General features: G+C 44.4%; 1 protein-coding gene across 1 annotated transcript in view; it reads right to left on the minus strand.

Annotated features, from left to right (window-relative positions):
- The window catches only part of LOC121534207 (retinoschisin-like), a 74,161-nt gene that overhangs the window by 12,473 nt on the left and 40,388 nt on the right, over positions 1-21,300 (minus strand). The window lies entirely within an intron of this gene.

Below are 21,300 nucleotides of genomic sequence, written 5' to 3' on the forward strand. Positions count from 1 at the left end.
CTGTCAAGGTGACGTGTATGGTGTGTGATTCTGTCAAGGTGACGTGTATGGTGTGTGATTCTGTCAAGGTGACGTGTATGGTGTGTGATTCTGTCAAGGTGACGTGTATGGTGTGTGATTCTGTCAAGGTGACGTGTATGGTGTGTGATTCTGTCAAGGTGACGTGTATGGTGTGTGATTCTGTCAAGGTGACGTGTATGGTGTGTGATTCTGTCAAGGTGACGTGTATGGTGTGTGATTCTGTCAAGGTGACGTGTATGGTGTGTGATTCTGTCAAGGTGACGTGTATGGTGTGTGATTCTGTCAAGGTGACGTGTATGGTGTGTGATTCTGTCAAGGTGACGTGTATGGTGTGTGATTCTGTCAAGGTGACGTGTATGGTGTGTGATTCTGTCAAGGTGACGTGTATGGTGTGTGATTCTGTCAAGGTGACGTGTATGGTGTGTGATTCTGTCAAGGTGACGTGTATGGTGTGTGATTCTGTCAAGGTGACGTGTATGGTGTGTGATTCTGTCAAGGTGACGTGTATGGTGTGTGATTCTGTCAAGGTGACGTGTATGGTGTGTGATTCTGTCAAGGTGACGTGTATGGTGTGTGATTCTGTCAAGGTGACGTGTATGGTGTGTGATTCTGTCAAGGTGACGTGTATGGTGTGTGATTCTGTCAAGGTGACGTGTATGGTGTGTGATTCTGTCAAGGTGACGTGTATGGTGTGTGATTCTGTCAAGGTGACGTGTATGGTGTGTGATTCTGTCAAGGTGACGTGTATGGTGTGTGATTCTGTCAAGGTGACGTGTATGGTGTGTGATTCTGTCAAGGTGACGTGTATGGTGTGTGATTCTGTCAAGGTGACGTGTATGGTGTGTGATTCTGTCAAGGTGACGTGTATGGTGTGTGATTCTGTCAAGGTGACGTGTATGGTGTGTGATTCTGTCAAGGTGACGTGTATGGTGTGTGATTCTGTCAAGGTGACGTGTATGGTGTGTGATTCTGTCAAGGTGACGTGTATGGTGTGTGATTCTGTCAAGGTGACGTGTATGGTGTGTGATTCTGTCAAGGTGACGTGTATGGTGTGTGATTCTGTCAAGGTGACGTGTATGGTGTGTGATTCTGTCAAGGTGACGTGTATGGTGTGTGATTCTGTCAAGGTGACGTGTATGGTGTGTGATTCTGTCAAGGTGACGTGTATGGTGTGTGATTCTGTCAAGGTGACGTGTATGGTGTGTGATTCTGTCAAGGTGACGTGTATGGTGTGTGATTCTGTCAAGGTGACGTGTATGGTGTGTGATTCTGTCAAGGTGACGTGTATGGTGTGTGATTCTGTCAAGGTGACGTGTATGGTGTGTGATTCTGTCAAGGTGACGTGTATGGTGTGTGATTCTGTCAAGGTGACGTGTATGGTGTGTGATTCTGTCAAGGTGACGTGTATGGTGTGTGATTCTGTCAAGGTGACGTGTATGGTGTGTGATTCTGTCAAGGTGACGTGTATGGTGTGTGATTCTGTCAAGGTGACGTGTATGGTGTGTGATTCTGTCAAGGTGACGTGTATGGTGTGTGATTCTGTCAAGGTGACGTGTATGGTGTGTGATTCTGTCAAGGTGACGTGTATGGTGTGTGATTCTGTCAAGGTGACGTGTATGGTGTGTGATTCTGTCAAGGTGACGTGTATGGTGTGTGATTCTGTCAAGGTGACGTGTATGGTGTGTGATTCTGTCAAGGTGACGTGTATGGTGTGTGATTCTGTCAAGGTGACGTGTATGGTGTGTGATTCTGTCAAGGTGACGTGTATGGTGTGTGATTCTGTCAAGGTGATGTGTATGGTGTGTGATTCTGTCAAGGTGACGTGTATGGTGTGTGATTCTGTCAAGGTGACGTGTATGGTGTGTGATTCTGTCAAGGTGACGTGTATGGTGTGTGATTCTGTCAAGGTGACGTGTATGGTGTGTGATTCTGTCAAGGTGACGTGTATGGTGTGTGATTCTGTCAAGGTGACGTGTATGGTGTGTGATTCTGTCAAGGTGACGTGTATGGTGTGTGATTCTGTCAAGGTGACGTGTATGGTGTGTGATTCTGTCAAGGTGACGTGTATGCGGTGAACAAAGTCAAGCGCAGGACACCGAGCTACTGGCAGACGTACTTTACTTGCACAGTAATGAACATACAAAACAAAAAAAACTCCTAACAGGGAGGAACAATATTCGCATACAACAGCAACTGCCGACCTCACGGAAAACAATCACACACAACAAACAATGAGAGACAGGGGGTTTTAAAGGGAATACAATGCCACATAATGAGACACAGGTGTAAACAATAAAGACCAAACAAGACAAACACCGAAACATAGATCGGTAGCAGCTAGTACTCCGGGGACGACGATCGCCGAAGCCTGCCCGAGCAAGGAGGAGGAGCAGCCTCGGCTGAATCCGTGACATAATTGCCCAGGAGGAAGGAAGGTCAGGGCTTTGCGCTCTGAATGATACACCCTATGACGGCTTCCGGTGTATTGATGGGGGTGCGAGATCTAAAAATAAATGTACTCCTGCTTTGTGGCATTTCGCGATGGCTCTATGTTATATTGATTGCACAATACATTTTTGTGGGTGTAGATATGGTTGTCCTTGTTCGATAGAGCCATTGGATGTCTTTCAGCAATGTTTCTATCGGCAGATCCATTGCTAAATATACAAGAAGAACACATTTTTTCCGGTCTCTGAAAGACTACAACTTGTGTTCGGCAGTGCTCCGTGCTCTGGCCCCGTCCCTCCCCCAAAGGGGGCTTTTTTTTAAAGGAGGTGGACACTAACAACAATCCTTTGGGCATCTATTAGCTACATGGTGACATTCAACCATACATGTTTCAACTGGAATATAGCTAAAAGGATTCAATACAAAGAGTTGGATTTAGCTAACATTAGAAGGTCAGCTACAGGCGATGTCAGCACCAAGAGGGCAGATGACAAATACGGTGCCTAGCTAAGTAAGTTTGTTTCCTGCAGGCCACCTAGCTAGCTAGCTAAATTTAGTTGATCTACTGAAACCCATATTGTGTATTGAACAGTCAGGGAGAGGTTGAACATACTAGCTACTGTGTTACAGTGGGGGGAAATCGAATTATGTTTCTGTTTGCTAACTTAGCTAGCTAGCTAGGTAGCTAGCTAGCTAAACAACTACCGGTATCCATATCTATGACTAAATATAGAAGAGGTTTTACAATCAGAGATCTTTTGTATCTAAAACCTCTTCTCTTTTTAGTCGTAGATATGGCTAGCTACTAAACACCAAGTTACAAAGTTACAACCAGCCACCTAAAGGTTTACCAGCAAACGTTAGCACATGGCTGGAGCTAGTTAGCCTGGTGCCTGCTAACTTGTTATGCGCCACACCTCACATTTGTAACTTGTTAGCAAACGTGTGTAACATCAAGAAACTGTAAATAATTTTACCAGCTAGCTATGTAACATAATTTACGAGGGTTGACATTGGTTATGATTATGACCTTGGATGCATTTCAACAAAATTATAGGGATCACGCAAGATAAGATTCCAAACAAATGTAAATAACAAGTATTGCATATCCAGCTAGCTAGCTAGCTAAGTTTACTAGCAAACAGTGAGGAAAAACAATAATACAACACTGTATTGTTGTAAATCTCTAAAACTGAAGCTGGTTTTACTATAAAAACGATTTGCCAAGCATGCCTGATAGACATGGCTGTAAGCTCATTTGTACGGTCTAGTCACTGTGCAAAGGTTGAGGGTTATGTCATATTTCTATCTATTAGGCTAGATATTGTTGTAAAAGTAATCTCTTTTCCTGTGCACATGTATGCATGTTCAACTAGTCTACCCTAATGTTGATGTTATGCTGGCACGGTTCAACTATTGTTCAAACTGTACAATAGAGTATAATTTAGTTTGTTTTTTGTTTTACAGACAATACCGTGTGGTGCCTGGGCTTCTTCCTGGAGTGGATTCTAGATACAGAAACATAATTCCTTTGCCTGCGTGTGTCATTGTAACAGAACTGTATCCTGTGAACAGTATCCTTCTCGAGGGATTAGACATTATTCTAACCCTAACCCTAACCCTAACCCTAACCCTAACTGTATCCTGTGAACTGTATCCTTCTCGAGGGATTAGACATTATTCTGGATTTCAAGCAGATGACTCATGAGGAACTGAACGGCAGTTTGATCATGATAACACTCCTCCCAGTCGCAGGGAATCCGTTTTGAATTTAGAAAATGCTCCGTTATTAAATAAATACTTTTTTTACTCCATAAAGTAATCCAACATTATGTGCGCCGCCATCGTGTCTATTTCAAGTCTTCACAAATCAAATGAAAACAAATGTTTTGTCACATGCGCCAAATACAGTGAAATGCTTACCCTATGCCCTTAACCAACAATGCAGTTCAAGAAATAGAATTAAGAAAATATTTACTAAATAAAATAAAGTAAAAAATAAAATAACAAGTAACACAATAAAATAACAATAACGAGGCTATATACAGGGGGTACCGAGTCAATGTGCGAGGGTACAGGTTAGTCGAGGTAATTTGTACATGTAGGTAGGGGTAAAAACAAAGGGGGGGGGGGTCAATGTAAATAGTCTGGGTGGCCATTTGATTAATTGTTCAGGAGTCTTATGGCTTGGGGGTAGAAGCTGTTGAGAAGCCTTTTGGACCTAGACTTGGCACTCCGGTACTGCTTGCCATGCGGTAGCAGAGAGAACAGTCTATGACTTGGGTGACTGGAGTCTTTGACACTTTTTTGGGCCTTCCTCTGACACTGCCTAGTATATAGGTCCTGGATGGCAGGAAGCTTGGCCCCAGTGATGTACTGGGCCGTACGCACTACCCTCTGTAGCTCCTTACAGTCGGATGCCGAGGAGTTGCCATACCAGGCGGTGATGCAACCGGTCAGGATGCTCTCGATGGTGTAGCTGTAGAACTTTCTGAGGATCTGGGGACCCATGCCAAATCTTTTCAGTCTCCTAGGGGGGAAAATGTGTTGTGGTGCCCTCTTCATGACTGTCTTTGTGTGTTTGGACCATGATAGTTTGTTGGTGATGTGGACACCAAGGAACTTGAAACTCTTGACCCGCTCCACTACAGCCCTGTCGATGTGAATGGGGGCCTGTTCGGCCCTCCTTTTCCTGTAGTTCACGATCAACTCCTTTGTCTTGCTCACATTGAGGGAGAGGTTGTTGTCCTGGCTCCACACTGCCAGGTCTCTGACCTCCTCCCTATAGGTTGTCTCATCGTTGTCGGTGATCAGGCCTACCACTGTTGTGTCATCACCAAACTTAATGATGGTTTTGGAGTCATGCTTGGCCACGCAGTCATGGGTGAACATGGAGTACAGGAGGGGACAGAGCACGCACCCCTGAGGGGCCCCCGTGTTGAGGATCAGCGTGGCAGATGTGTTGTTACCTACCCTTACCACCTGGGGGCGGCCCGTCAGGAAGTCCAGGATCCAGTTGCAGAGGGAGGTGTTTAGTACCAGGGAACTTAGCTTAGTGATGAGCTTTGTGGGCAATATGGTGTTGAACACTGAGCTGTAGTCAATGAACAGCATTCTCACATAGGTGTTCCTTTTGTCCAGGTGGGAAAGGGCAGTGTGGAGTGCAATAGAGATTGCATCATCTGTGGATCTGTTGGGGCGGTATGCAAATTGGAATGAGTCTAGGGCAGGGGTGTAAAATGGAGGAAAATCTATTCCCAAGTGGGCCGGACCGGAAAAATCATGGTATATATAACTTAAAAACAACAACTTCAGATTGTTTTCTTTGTTTTAATACGATCAACATACAACATAAAGCTGGAGCCTGAGGACAGTGTGTCCAAAATAGTACAAGCAGAACATCACTATTAATCATAAAACACGTCAAGTTTATTAGAAAATTCTAAAGAAAAAGAACACACAAACACACAATGCCTCAGTGATTAACAGAACTGTTTCACAGATCACAGAACTATATCAGGGTGTCATTTCTCAGGCAGAAATGTAGATAAAAATAATGAAATCCTGTTCCCAAAACAAGTGCAAGAACCACAGAGTCAAGAATAGGTTAAATATACAAATAAAATAAAAACAATTAAAAACAATAGCACATCAACATAAAAACATATAAACATAAAGCTGGAGCCTGAGGACAGTGTCCAAAAGCACAACATCACTATTAATCATAAAACACCTCAAGTTATTTGAATGTTCTGAGGACAAAGAACACACAAACACACAATGCCTCAGTGATTAACAGAACTGTTTCACAGATCACAGAACTATATCAGGGTGTCATTTCTCAGGCAGAAATGTAGATAAAAATAATGAAATCCTGTTCCCCAAACAAGTGCAAGAACCACAGAGTCAAGAATAGGTTAAATATACAAATAAAATAAAATCAATTAAAAACAATAGCACATCAACATAAAAACATATAAACATAAATCTGAAAGCGTTGCTCAAACTCCCGTAACAGTCCCGTTATTTTATCTTTGAACCGCTTCATGTCTGCCACGTTGGGTCGCGCACACATTTTTCAGACAGGGGAAGTGAGCTGCATCACCACCGGCAAGTTGCGTCTCCCACAATGACAGCTTCAACTTGAAAGAACGTATGCTGTCATAATACTGCGTGACAACTTTGTTGCGCCCTTGCAGCTGTTTGTTCAAGTTATTCAGGTGCTCTGTAACATCCACCATAAATGCAAGGTCCTGCATCCATTCTGCGGAATGAAATTCTAACACTGGTTTGCCCTTTTCTTCCATGAACTGTTCAATTTCTTCTCGTAAATCAAAGAAACGCCTCAGCACAGCACCTCGGCTTAACCATCTTACCTCAGTGTGGTATGGCAGGCCATAGATGTGGTCTTTCTCTCTGAGAAGGCTGTCAAACTGACGGTGATTCAGGCTTCTGGATCGGATTAAATTAACAGTTTGGATGACCATCTTCATGACGTTATCCATCTTTAATGACTTGCAACACAAAGCCTCCTGGTGCAAAATACAGCGAAAAGTCAAAAAATCACGTCCTCCATTTGCAGATTGCACTTTCTCTCTGAACTTTGTCACAACGCCTGCTTTTTTCCCGATCATTGAGGGCGCACCATCTGTAGCCAGGCTGACAGCGCGGGACCAGTCCACTCCGACCCTGTCCAGCGCGCCGACGAGTGCGGTAAAAATATCAGCTGCTGTCGTTGTATCTGTCATCGGCACCAACTCCACGAACTCCTCGGTGACGGTCAATGTGTCATCAACTCCGCGGATGAAAATGGCCAGTTGTGCAACATCTGTAATGTCCGTGCTTTCATCAATTGCAACCGAAAACACAATAAATGACTTTACTTTTTGCTTCAACTGGCTGTCCAAATCCACTGAAAGATCGGAAATCCTGTCTGCAACTGTGTTTCTTGTCAGGCTGATATTTGCAAAAAGCCTGCCGCTTTTCAGGGCACACAATCTCCGCTGCCTTCATCATGCATGTTTTTACAAATTCACCCTCACTAAATGGTTTTGAAGCCACTGCGATTTCATTAGCAATGAGGTAGCTAGCTTTCACTGCAGCGCCACTGATGTCTCGGCTGTGAGTAAACACAGACTGCTGTTTCTTCAGACCCGCCAACAGTTCATTCACCTTCTCTCATCTCCGCTGTCCTTGAAAGTTGTCATATTTGTCGGCATGAAGACTCACATAGTGGCGACCGAAGGTTATATTCTTTCAGCACTGCAACATGCTGTGAACACACCAAACATACAGCTTTCCCATTCAATTCCGTGAATAAATAGGATGACCATTTTTCTTGGAACACTCTGCGTCCACTTTTCTCTTTTTTGACAGAGACATATTGGGGCAATGAGGGTGCCAAAGCACATAATGTTAAAAGTAGAAGCCGTAATAAATATCGCAGGCAAAACAAAGTAGCTCATTGGCTGCACGTGCTTGACCTACTTGCTCTGTCCCGGTATAAACAGTTTGCTTGCTTAACACAATTGCTATTGCGCCATCCAGTGGACGCAATTGGAACAGCAGTTTATTTTATTGAAAAATTGCAGCGCATTTTTATACTTTACAAAAGTATTATATATATATATATATATATATATATATATATATATATATATATATATATTTTTTTTTATCATCTCGCGGGCCGGATTAAACCCGTTTGCGGGCCTGATCCGGCCCGCGGGCCGGACGTTTGACACCCCTGGTCTAGGGTTTCTGGAATAATGGTGTTGATGTGAGCCATGACCAGCCTTTCAAAGCACTTCATTGCTATTGACGTGAGTGGTGGTCTGCTTGAAACATGTAGGTATTACAAACTCGGTCAGGGAGAGTTTGAAAATGTCAGTGAAGACACTTGACAGTTGGTCTGCGCATGCTCTGAGTACACGTCCTGGTAATCCGTCTGGCCCCGTGGCCTTGTGAATGTTGACCTGTTTAAAGGTCTTACTCACATCGGCTACGGAGAGGGTGATCACACAGTCGTCCGGAACAGCTGGTGCTCTCATGCATGCTTTAGTGTTGCTTGCCTCGAAGCGAGCATAAAAGGCATTTAGCAGCTGGGTTTCCCTTTGTAGTCCGTAATAGTTTGCAAGCCCTGCCACATCCGATGAGCGTTAGAGCCGGTGTAGTATGATTCAATCCTGTCTTAACACTTTGCCTGTTTGATGGTTTGTTGGAGGGCATAGTGGGATTTCTTATAAGCTTCCGGATTAGTGTCCCGTTCCTTGAAAGCTCTAGCCTTTAGCTCGGTTCCGATGTTGCCTGTAATCCATGGCTTCTGGTTGGGATATGTACGTACGGTCACTGTGGGGACGACGTTGTCGATGCACTTATTGATGAAGCCGGTGACTGAGGTGGTATACTCCTCAATGCCATTGGATGAATCCCGGGAACATATTCCAGTCTGTGCTAGCAAAACAGTCCTGTAGCGTAGCATCCGTGTCATCTGACCACTTCTGTATTGAGAGAGACACTGGTACTTCCTGCTTTAATTTGTGCTTGTAAGCAGGAATCAGGAGGATATAATTATGGTCAGATTTTCCAAATGGAGGGTGAGGGAGAGCTTTGTATGCATGTCTGTGTGTGGAGTAAAGGTGGTCTAGAGTTTTATTCCTCTGGTTGCACATGTGACATGCTGGTAGAAATTAGGTAAAACGGATCAGCTGTCATCGAAATGGATTCCCCATCAGTTCAGCCTGAAAATCCCTCTGATAATCTTTGGTCATCGCATCATTCTTGATAGCCGCAAGCCACTGGCAGAATCGGGGTGAATCTCTGGTAGGTAGAACGGTGAAAGATAACTCATTTTCGCACTTGTTTCTAATTAGCACAGCCAGGCACAGAACACCACACAGGCATGATGACAAACATTAGTGAATAACAAATGTTTTCAAAAAAATCTTGCCTACAGAAGTTCTGAGATTACTATGTGTTGGTAATTTGAGGTGAACAACGCCATCATTCCAGTTTGTGGGTACGCCCCCTCTACCTAGCGGGCGGGGTTAGGGTTAGGTTAACCCTAACCCTAACCCTAACCCTAACCCTAACCTATCAGAGTTCACTATGAATGCCCGACTTTGTGGTTCACTATGAGCAAACCAACACACAGGGAGTCAAAACTTCCCGATTCTACCAGTGAAATGAACATTTGCTAGTTGTAGCGTGTGGTTTGGATAATTTTGATGTTTATGACAAAAACATAATGTTGCTAATATAGTTTTGATTATATGCCGTGGCAGAGCCAGGTGAAATTCCCCTTTAAGAACGCTATAACAAAATGGAAGAAAATGAAATGTATTCTACAAGAACGAATATCACTACCTAAAAACACAACCCTATGGAACAATCCTTGGATAGCTTTTCAGAATGCACCGATAAATTGGTCCCCATGGAAACTAAAGGCATAGAAACCATGAATGACTTGGTAACAGGAAGTACATGTATTTCCATTAAATAATTAAAAAGCAATTTTTGGACTAGCCAATGTAGATATTTTCAAATACATGCAACTCCAAAGTGTCAAATCACGAAACTTTAATTTTAAATAATTTGGGCATCAGGCCAATCTTGAGAGAATCTTATTTGAGTCAGAAAAGGATATTAACATGATAGCTGTGACACTCTGGCTCCACGGACCTTGATATTTGAGCCAGGGTTGTTTAGTTTCATTGTTTGGGTGTATTTCTATGTTGGGGATTTCTGGTTGTGCATTTTCTATGTTTGGTTAATTGTTCTTGATTAGTCGTATGACTCCCAATCGGAGGTAACGAGTGTCAGCTGTCGGCTCGTTATCTCTGATTGGGAGCCATATTTATACTGTGTGAGTTCACTTTGTGTTGTGGGTTATTGTTTCTTTGTTGCTGTTAGTAGTATTCAGTATAGTACTTCACGGATCGTCATTTGTTGTTTTCTTCGTGGTTGCTTTAAGTTAATAAAGTCATCATGTTCACTCGCAACGCTGCGCATTGGTCTCCTCCTTCAGACGATCGTGACAATAGCTAAGATATACTAAACCTTGCAGAGAGCAGAGAGCCGATCCAACTGACAAGAAAAATATTAACTATTGGAACCGAGACTTAAAAATAACTGATATTGGCACAAGATGGAGGGAAGGATGGAACATAACTAACAAAATTACAGTTAACAAAAATGTACGCTTAATCCAGTATAAACTAATGTATATAATTTATTATACAAGACAAAATTCACAAATTCTACAGCACAGCAGCAGAGTCATGTCTTAACTGTAAAACTAACAATGATCCATGCCTTCTGGGAATTATATAAAGTCCAAAAGTTATGGGCGGAGTTAGAAAGTTGGCTGTCAGAAGTATTACAATGTAAATGTACTTTAAATCCGTCTGTCTGCATATTTCAAGACATGGTATACGAGGGTGCAGTGAGATACCCAATGGGTTGGACGATACTTTTCTCGTCAATCATCTTGAAAAAACGTGTACTTAAAAACTGGAAATCAACCAATCCTCCATCGTTAACACAATGAAAAGGTCAAAAGCTTTATTATCAAAATGTTGAAAGTGTGTGGGGCGACGGAGAGGAACAAAATGGTGCAGTTTGAGGCCATGTGGTGGAGAGTGATACGGGTGCTGGAGATGGGGGTGTGAGCAGGTGGGTCTGGGCAGGGTGTCTCCCGAGTGGCACAGTGGTCTAAGGCACTGCATCACAGTGCTAGCTGTGCCACTAGAGATCATCCCGGCAGGGATGTAGCTCAGTTGGTAGAGCATGGCGTTTGCAACGCCAGGGTTGTGGGTTTGATTCCCACGGGGGGCCAGTATAAAAATAAAAAATAAAAAAATAAAAAAATAAAAAATGTATGCACTCACTAACTGTACGTCTACTAAAATGTAATTGTAAATGTGATGTCGTTGATGTTTGTGTGCGTCTGTATGCTGTTGTTTGTATGTGGATGTTTTGTATTGTAAAAAAATATATACAAAAAAAGATTGTGTAAGGTTTCAGGTGGCAACGTTTTGGGCACACCAAAGAAGAACCTTTGCCAATGTTACAGCTTATAATTGTGGTCCTCTGTAGCTCAATTGGTAGAGCATGGCGCTTGTAACGCCAGGGTAGTAGGTTTGATCCCCGGGACCATCCATACAAAAATGTGTGCACACATGACTGTAAGTCGCTTTGGATAAAAGCGTCTGCTAAATTGCATATTATTTTTATTATTTTTTATAATGGGTTCTCATGAAACATTTTGAAATTGGGTTTTTAAAACGTACTCCAACCTTGTTGTGGAATGATACGAGCACGAAAACGTACTGCAACGTTCTGCAACGTTGTACAAGGTTATGGATTCATTTGGAATTTTGGAATGTTCAACATTTCAAATTCATACAACATTTTTCCGTCAGCTGACAGTTATTAAGAACACTCAAAAATGTCTGTCTGTCTGTTTGAAACGTTCCCAAAATGTTTGTAGCATTCCTGCAACGTTTTGGAACATATATTATTGTTCCAAGATGGCGTAGCAGTGCGGTCGTGTTTTTTTCTGTGTCCTTGTGTAAATAGCCAGTTTTTTCGTTTTTTGTCTATTTTGTATATATTTCTCAATTTCACTTTTCATTCTTTAACTAAATATACTTTCCTGCAACCCGCCTCACCCAACGTGGAAAGGATTCTATTATTTCTTTATAACTTTTATGAAGAACCTTAAGCTGAAACTAGCCTAGCTGCAACCGAATGGCTACTTGCTATTAGCCACCGTTAGTTTCTTCACCATTGTCCGTGGCCTACACTATCCACCAGCCAGCTCTAGCCTGGACAATTTGTCGGCCAGTCTGCACAGCGTGCTATCGACCCAGAGCATATCGGACTTTCTGCCGGAATCACTGGACCCTAGCGCCGGATCATCGCAACCAGCTAGCTGCAACCAAATGGCTGTTGTTGTTGGCTAATTACCATTGCCCCTTAGCAAGCACCAGTTAGCCTTGAGCTAGCCTCGAGCCAGGCCCATCTCCCGACTATCTACCTCTCTGTCAACCGGACGGGACCTCCTAGTGTTGACACGGAGCCCCGCCGATCCAACACGACTGGTTTGCCGACGAAATCGTCTGATGTGGTTTCAACAGGCTTCCCGTTACGACGTCGACCACGAAGATCCATCTGCTAGCCCCGGCCCGCTAGCACACGCAAGCCGGGCTTCTTGCTCGCCAGTGCTATAGCAGCCCCCGAACTACCTCCGAACTCTCCTATTGCTGTTCACCGGACCTTATGATAACTCAGCTATACAGCTGATGCCTGCTGGACTGTTCCTTTATACGGTACCGCATCCTGTTTATGTTTAGCCTCAGGCCAAACTTTGTCGCCATTACCAGCTGTTGTCTTAGCTCTCTCGAATAACACCTGTGATTGCTTTATGCCTCTATCCCATGTCAATATAGTTAGCTTATTGCTGTTTCGGTTATTTCTTATTGTACTATTTCACTGTAAAGCCCCCAGTCCCGCTAAACCTGCCTTAGATAGCTCCTTTGTCCCACCCCCCACACACGCATAGACCAACTCAATCGGTGCCTCCAGTGATGCTATCTCTTTCATCGTTACCCAACGCTTAGGTTTACCTCCACTGTACTCATATCCTTCCATATCCTTGTCTGTACATAATGCCCTGAATCTATTCTACAACGCACGGAAATCTGCCCCTTTTTTTCTCTGTACCCAACGCACTAGAAGACCAGTACTTAAAGCCTTTAGCCGTATCCTTATTCTACTCCTCCTCTGTTCCTCTGGTGATGTAGAGGTTAACCTAGGCCCTGTAGCCCCCAGTATCATTCCAACTCCCCAGGCGTTATCATTTGTTGACTTCTGTAACCGTAAAAGCCTTGGCTTCTTGCACGTTAACATCCGAAGCCTCCTCCCTAAGTTTGAGTTATTCACTGCGTTAGCACACTCCGCCAACCCTGATGTTCTAGCAGTGTATGAATCCTGGCTTAGGAAGGCCACCAAAATTCAGAAATGTCCATCCCCAACTACAATAATTTCCGTCTCGATAGAACTTCCAAAGGGGGCGGGGTTGCAATCTACTGTAGAGAGAGCCTGCAGAGCTCTATCATACTATCCAGGTCTGTGCCCAAACAGTTTGAGCTTCTACTTCTAAAAATCCACCTTTCCAGAAATAAGTCTCTCACTGTTGCCGCTTGCTACAGACCCCCCTCAACCCCGAGCTGTGCCCTGGACACCATATGTGAACTGATTGCCCCCCATCTATCCTCAGAGTTCGTACTGCTTGGTGACCTAAACTGGGATATGCTTAACACCCCGGCCAACCTACAATCTAAACTAGATGCCCTCAATCTCAAACAAATTATCAACGAACCTACCAGGTACAACCCAAAATCTGTAAACATGGGCACCCTCATAGATATCATCCTGACAAATGTACCCTCTAAATACACCTCCGCTGTCTTCAACCAGGATCTCAGCGATCACTGCCTTATTGCCTGCGTCCGTAATGGGTCTGCGGTCAAACGACCACCCCTCATCACTGTCAAACGCTTCCTAAAACACTTCAGCGAGCAGGCCTTTCTAATTGACCTGGCGGGTATCCTGGATGGATATTGACCTCATTCCGTCAGTAGAGGATGCCTGGTTGTTCTTTAAAAGTGCTTTCCTCTCCATCTTAAATAAGCATGCCCCATTAAAAAATGTCAGAACTAAGAACAGATATAGCCCGTGGTTCTCCTCAGACTTGACTGCCCTTGACCAGAACAAAAACATCCTGTGGCGTACTGCATTAGCATCGAACAGCCCCCGCGAAATGCAACTTTTCAGGGAAGTCAGGAACCAATATACACAATCAGTTAGGAAAGCAAAAACAGAAATTTGCATCCTGTAGCACTAACTCCAAAAAGTTTTGGGACACTGTAAAGTCCATGGAGAATAAGAGCACCTCCTCCCAACTGCCCACTGCACTGAGGCTAGGAAACACTGTCACCACCGATAAATCTACAATAATCGAGAATTTCAACAAGCATTTTGCTACGGCTGGCCATGCTTTCCACCTGGCTACCACTACCCCGGCCACCAACTCTGCACCTTCCGCTGCAACTTGCCCATGCCCCCCCGCTTCTCCTTTACACAAATTCAGACAGCTGTTGTTCTGAAAGAGCTGCAAAATCTGGACCCCTACAAATCAGCTGGGCTAGACAATCTGGACCCTTTCTTTCTAAAATTAGCAGCTGGAATTGTCGCAACCCCTATTACTAGCCTGTTCAACCTCTCTTTCGTAACGTCTGAGATCCCCAGAGATTGGAAAGCTGCCGCGGTCATCCCCCTCTTCAAAGGGGGTGACACTCTAGATCCAAACTGTTACAGACCTATATCCATCCTGCCCTGCCTTTCCAAAGTTTTTGAAAGCCAAGTTAACAAACAGATCACCGACCATTTTGAATCCCACTGTACCTTCTCCGCTATGCAATCCGGTTTCCGAGCTGGTCATGGGTGCACCTCAGCCACGCTCAAGGTCCTAAACGATATTATAACCATGATCGATAAAAGACAGTACTGCGCAGCCGTCTTCATCGACCTGGCCAAGGCTTTCGACTCTGTGAACCACCGCATTCTTATTGGCAGACTAAATAGCCTTGGTTTCTCAAATGACTGCCTCGCCTGGTTCACCAACTACTTCTCAGATAGAGTTCAATATGTCAAATCGGAGGGCCTGTTGTCTGGACCTCTGGCAGTCTCTATGGAGGTGCCACAGGGTTCAATTCTCGGGCCGACTCTTTTCTCCGTGTATATCAATGATGTTGCTCTTGCTGCTGGTGACTCTCAGATCCACCTCTACGCAGACGACACCATTTTGTATATATCTGGCCCTTCATTGGACACTGTGTTAACAAACCTCCAAACGAGCTTCAACGCCATACAACACTCCTTCCGTAGCCTCCAACTGCTCTTAAACACTAGTAAAACTAAATGCATGCTCTTCAATCGAACGCTGCTGGCACCCGCCCACCCGACTAGAATCACCACTCTCGACGGGTCTGACCTAGAGTATGTGGACAACTACAAATACCTAGGTGTCTGGTTAGACTGTAAACTCTCCTTCCAGACTCACATTAAGCATCTCCAATCAAAAGTTAGATCTAGAATCGGCTTCCTATTTCGCAACAAAGCCTCCTTCACTCATGCTGCCAAACATGCCCTCGTAAAACTGACTATTCTACCGATCCTTGACTTCGGCGATGTCATTTACAAAATAGCCTCCAACAGGCTATGTGTTAATACTAAATTGTAATTATTTTGCACTATGGCCTATTTCTTGCCTTACCCCCATAACTTACTACATTTGCACACACTGAATATAGATTTTCTATTGTATTTTTGACTTGATGTTTTGTTTACCCCATATGTAACTCTGTGTTGTTGTTTTTATCGCACTGCTTTGCTTTATCTTGGCCAGGTCGCAGTTGTAAATGAGAACTTGTTCTCAACTGGCCTACCTGGTTAAATAAAGGTGAAATAAAAATACATATATAAAAATGCCCACGACGAGCCATGTGGAGGTCATAGGGGGTCATGTCAAGCCTTTCACATCAAGGCTACATGTGAAACATTGCGACAGGTGGCCCACTGGCCTCACATGGAACAAGACGTGGCACGATACGTGAGGGGGTGTCTAGTTTGCTGCCAGTTTCAACCCTCCAAGCCACTTCACAGAGCAAGGGTGGGTCTTACCCTTGGAGCTCGATCCAGATCGACTGGGTCTGCCCAGTTTCCAGGTCGCCAAGAGGCAACAAGTATCTCCTCACAGTGACTTGCGCATTCACAAAGTGGGTGGAGTGCCTGCCCGCACCCAATGACACAGCGGAATCCACGGCCGTTATAAAGATTCCTGCCCCACTGGACAGGGCCACATGAGATTGTGTTAAAGCTGTCACCTGTTGCTTATCAAATTAGAATCAGCAAAGGTCGACAGAACATCACGTTCAAGTGGGTCCACAGGAACCAAATTAAGTTATACACTCCCCCCATGGGAATAGGAAAATCAGCTACATTTGTTGTCAAAATGTGTTTAAAAATATTTTTGTAAAATTTAAAAAAAAAAACACAACTGAAATAATCAAACAATATCTCTAATTATGCGTTTTTGTAGGATGGAGTTCCTTTGGATGATCCTGACACTCTGCGCCCTGGTCAAAACCAATCCAGCAGATGTTCTCACAAGTGGACCCCCTACGGGAATCATTCTCCGTGATGATCCAGGACTCCTTATAACCAACTGCAGAGTACACACACAGATGGTGTACTTCCGCCTAGATGCAGAGAACGTGTACCGCCAACACATTTCCCCTGCGGCACATTTGAGTTGGGCCGGGGCTGACTGGACCACCCAGGCAGTTAAGCACACTCAGCTAGCCCACATGTTGGCCCAACTCCAAAATATCCCAGTCAGAACTAGCAGAGCCCAGGCAAGAAAAACGATTCCTCTTTGTGCAACTCTCAATAGATGCAGCCGTAGGGTCACTATTCTCTCTTGGTACCACTGCCGTCAACGCAGTCAGTCTAGCCACGGTCAAATGAAATGTTAGGGAGATTACTGAAGAGATGCCGCTTATCCAATCACAGGCACTCAGGTGGCAGCATGGGGGAAGGTCTCTCCAGGACACTGGTAAACACACACGCTACTCCCCTGACCAAAACCCTCCTGTCGGTAGGCAAGCTAGTAGAGGTCATGAATCATGACTATGCCCATGTCCAATTGGTTCGATTGTTGTTGGAGGATTTTCTCAGTGAAGTTAGCTCTTCTATGGACCACTTGGCCATGAATAGAATCCACTCATATCTAGTGCCCCTCGCAATGGTGCCCAACATCTTGACCTCAGCTACCACATCCATGATAAAGCCATTACAGTCAGATTTGACCTATAGTCTGGGGTCTGCAATTCCAATACATGTTGATGTTAATCGTAATGAAGTGGGATTTTTACTGACGCTGCTGGTTGTTGAACTGGAGAATATCTATAGGTTGAAAACGGTTCTAAACGTAGGATTTTGGCGCGACAACACCCATGTGAAAATCATCACACCTCCAGTCATAGCTTATCAGGAACACAATCCAGATTTCTATCTCACCCCTAACCTGTTAATGTGTACTCTAACCAAAGACGTACACTACTTGTGTCCTAGCCGAACCCTTCATCAGGGATAACACTGAGCGCCTTTGTGGCCTTAAGCCTATCAACAGCGATGAACGCTGAGGAGCCAAACTAACAGCAAGAGGTGGAGTCACCACCACGCAAGTGGAAGTGGTAGGGAATCAATGGCTGATTAACACCCCATTCACGTCCGCCACTATGACTTACGAACGCCATGACTCAACCACCCAACTGAACCTCCCAATCAGACAATTTTTGGGTACCAGAGGGGGCGATTTTCCACATAGACAACCTAGCCCTATACCAACTTCCTGACGACAGGATAGACACACATATTGAAATGCCTGACGCTTTTGCTAAACGTTCCCTTGAGTTACCACCAGCTATTCAAAACCAAATTCATTTCGAGGGACCGATGACTGTTGATCTTAGAATACTGAATGAGGCACTTTTAGTTGACCCGATTGGCTATAAGCCAAAAGATTGGTCTGTCACCCGCTCTTGGACGGTGCCGGACAGTATCCTGACTGGTACCATGATCCTTGGTCTTATTGCCCTTGGCGTGTCCACCTACTATGTACACAGGCGCACACACACAATGGAAGACCTAATGAGGTCTTATGCTAGGATCACCTGTGGGATGGAAGCAATCCCGATTTTCTGAAAACTGGCAATAGATTACAAAACCACATCAGGTGACCCATCCACAGCATCCCCAGCTTCTTCCCCAGAGTTCGCTAGGTCAGCCCTGTAGTGCCACCAATGGAAGCTTTGTCCTTCAGGGTGCCATTTTAGAGAGCGCCTTAACTACCCACCTTCAGGTAGGATCGCCATACATATGACATTAGACAAATGTCATGACAGAGTCATTTAGCCAAGACCATGGACGTATATAGAGTAGAGTCCAAGTAGATGATGAAGGGGAACTATACTGTGTTGTGTTTTAATTCTTTACAGTTTTCCTTTGACACTAAGGAAGTGATACTGCCACAAACAAGTTCCCCATAGGACCACTAAGGAAGTGACACTGCCACAAACAAGTTCCCCATAGGACCACCAAGGAAGTGATACTGCCACAAACAAGTTCCCCATAGGACCACTAAGGAAGTGACACTGCCACAAACAAGTTCCCCATAGGACCACCAAGGAAGTGATACTGCCACAAACAAGTTCCCCATAGGACCACTAAGGAAGTGATACTGCCACAAACAAGTTCCCCATAGGACCACCAAGGAAGTGATACTGCCACAAACAAGTTCCCCATAGGACCACTAAGGAAGTGATACTGCCACAAACAAGTTCCCCCTGGACCACCAGTTAGTGCCACAATGCCGCCCATTTGGGGAATAAATGTAATGATGTATTGCCTGAGTGTTGTGCATTGTTAACGTCTGTGTAAGTTACTGCCTAGATCTACCAGCCTGGACAACCGGACGACGGGCAAGCAACGATGATCCACAACCAGGACATCCCGTGGTCATTTTTTATGGTGGGTTGCAAACTTGCAGAAATCTTCCAAGGTTGAACCACCAGAGGGGGACTGTCATGACTCTCCCTGGGTGAGGTTCCAAGGCCTCACATCAGCTTGGCAAATGGCCGACAACAACTAGATACTCTTACCCCCGGGGGGGCTGTACCGGTCTTGACACCTTAATACTGCCATAAATTAGAGAGGAGGAGAATCTATCTCTGTCATTCTAGTATGGTGAAAGGAATGCCTTTGTTTCAGAGACTTTTCCAACAATGAACATTGGGACAATATATTTCAACATCCAAATGTTGGGAATGATGAGAAATGGAATATGGAAAATTAATGTATATTTTGTGATGTCATTATAAATGGTATAAAGGCGTTATAACGAAAACATTGTGACTTGAAGAGCTTTTACACTGTGGATATCAGGTTTACAACCTTGTTTTCGTGAAGATAGGAATGTGATTTTAGCTTTCTAACAAGATCATAGTGATGATATGTTTGCCTTGTAACTAGCCACGCCCGAGGGAGCTCAGAGAGCGTGTCAGTATGACGGAAACGCCCCTCTTTACCAGAGAGCACCCGAGGGAGCTCAGAGAGCGTGTCAGTATGACGGAAACGCCCCTCTTTACCAGAGAGCACCCGAGGGAGCTCAGAGAGCGTGTCAGTATGACGGAAACGCCCCTCTTTACCAGAGAGCACCCGAGGGAGCTCAGAGAGCGTGTCAGTATGACGGAAACGCCCCTCTTTACCAGAGCGCATAAAAGATTGAGTTAAGAATTATCAGATCAGACAAGACGGACCTCAAGCTGCAGCTTTTGTCCATATTGGTCCCGACCCTGAAAATCAACACGAGGTGAAGTCGACAAAGTTGCCTCCACTAACAATCAATGTTACGGCTGAGTAGCTGTTCTAAGTACTGTATCTAAGAAGGTGAATTTAAGTGGGACCATCCTGTTACTCTCTTCAAACCATTGTCTACTACACTGCTCTCATCACCCCACAGGGGATCATCGACGCGGCTGATTAGCCGTCCTCAGAAGACCACTTCCAGAACGAGTGAAAGTAAACAGACAACTAAGAAGAAGGACATTGTGACCTCTTGTGGTCAATCTGAGCCTTACATCTAAAAGGCCATCCGAAAGAGAAGGCCCAATCGACCCCTCCCAATGAAGGCCTGGGTCCAACAGAGATACACGACAAAGACCTCCAACACGTAAATACATGCATTACTTCTTACCAAACGGGCGGCAGTTCGGGGCAAAGTATTAGGATTACTGTGAGTGTAGGTCCATGTGTATCCAAGTGTTTTCTCTCTCTCTCTTTAACTCGCCATCTTTAGTGTTATATTGTGTTAGTCTGCTAGGGACCCGTTTTCATTGTATTAAGTTTCTAATCCCTACCTATACCGTGTATGTCTTTGTATCTTGTGTTATCATTTTTTATTAGTTAGTAAATAAATAATTAAATCAATTTCTGTGGTACAGAATGATCAGTAAGACCCGGGTTCGTGCAGACTTAAAGAGTCTACGACTTTCAGATTGAGACTGATATGAAGTAAATTATTAATAAATGACTGTTAAACGATAGGAGATATCTAAATATCTTTAGAGTTAATTTGGGAAACGGTAACGGTAACTTTTCCCGTGGTGCCCCAAATTCCTAAGAAGTTAAATGTTACATGATTCATTTAATCTAGTAACAATGAAACATAGTAGGTAATTATTAGATAAATAATAGTCATCACAATAATGAGATTCACGTCACGACAATAGATATTTAGACAAGTTATCTGGCTAACTCATTGATCCTGCTTTGTAGTATACCCCCCCAGGAGAGGAGAAAGGAGCATACACATTGTGATGCTCCTGAGTGGCGCAGTGGTCTAAGGCACTGCATCGCAGTGCTAACTGTGCTACTAGAGATCCTGGTTCGAATCCAGGCTCTGTCGCAGCCGGCCGCGACCGGGAGACTCATGGGCGGCGCACAATTGGCCCAGCGTCGTCCAGGGTAGGGGAGGGAATGGCCGGCAGGGATGTAGCTCAGTTGATAGAGCATGGCGTTTGCAACGCCAGGGTTGTGGGTTCGTTTCCCACGGGGGACCAGTATAAAAAAAAAAAATATGTATTCACTAACTGTAAGTCGCTCTGGATAAGAGCGTCTGCTAAATGACGTAAATGTAAATGTAAA

This window comes from Coregonus clupeaformis, unplaced genomic scaffold (genome assembly GCF_020615455.1).
Source record: "Coregonus clupeaformis isolate EN_2021a unplaced genomic scaffold, ASM2061545v1 scaf0092, whole genome shotgun sequence".
In the NCBI taxonomy this organism is placed as follows: Eukaryota; Metazoa; Chordata; class Actinopteri; order Salmoniformes; family Salmonidae; genus Coregonus; species Coregonus clupeaformis.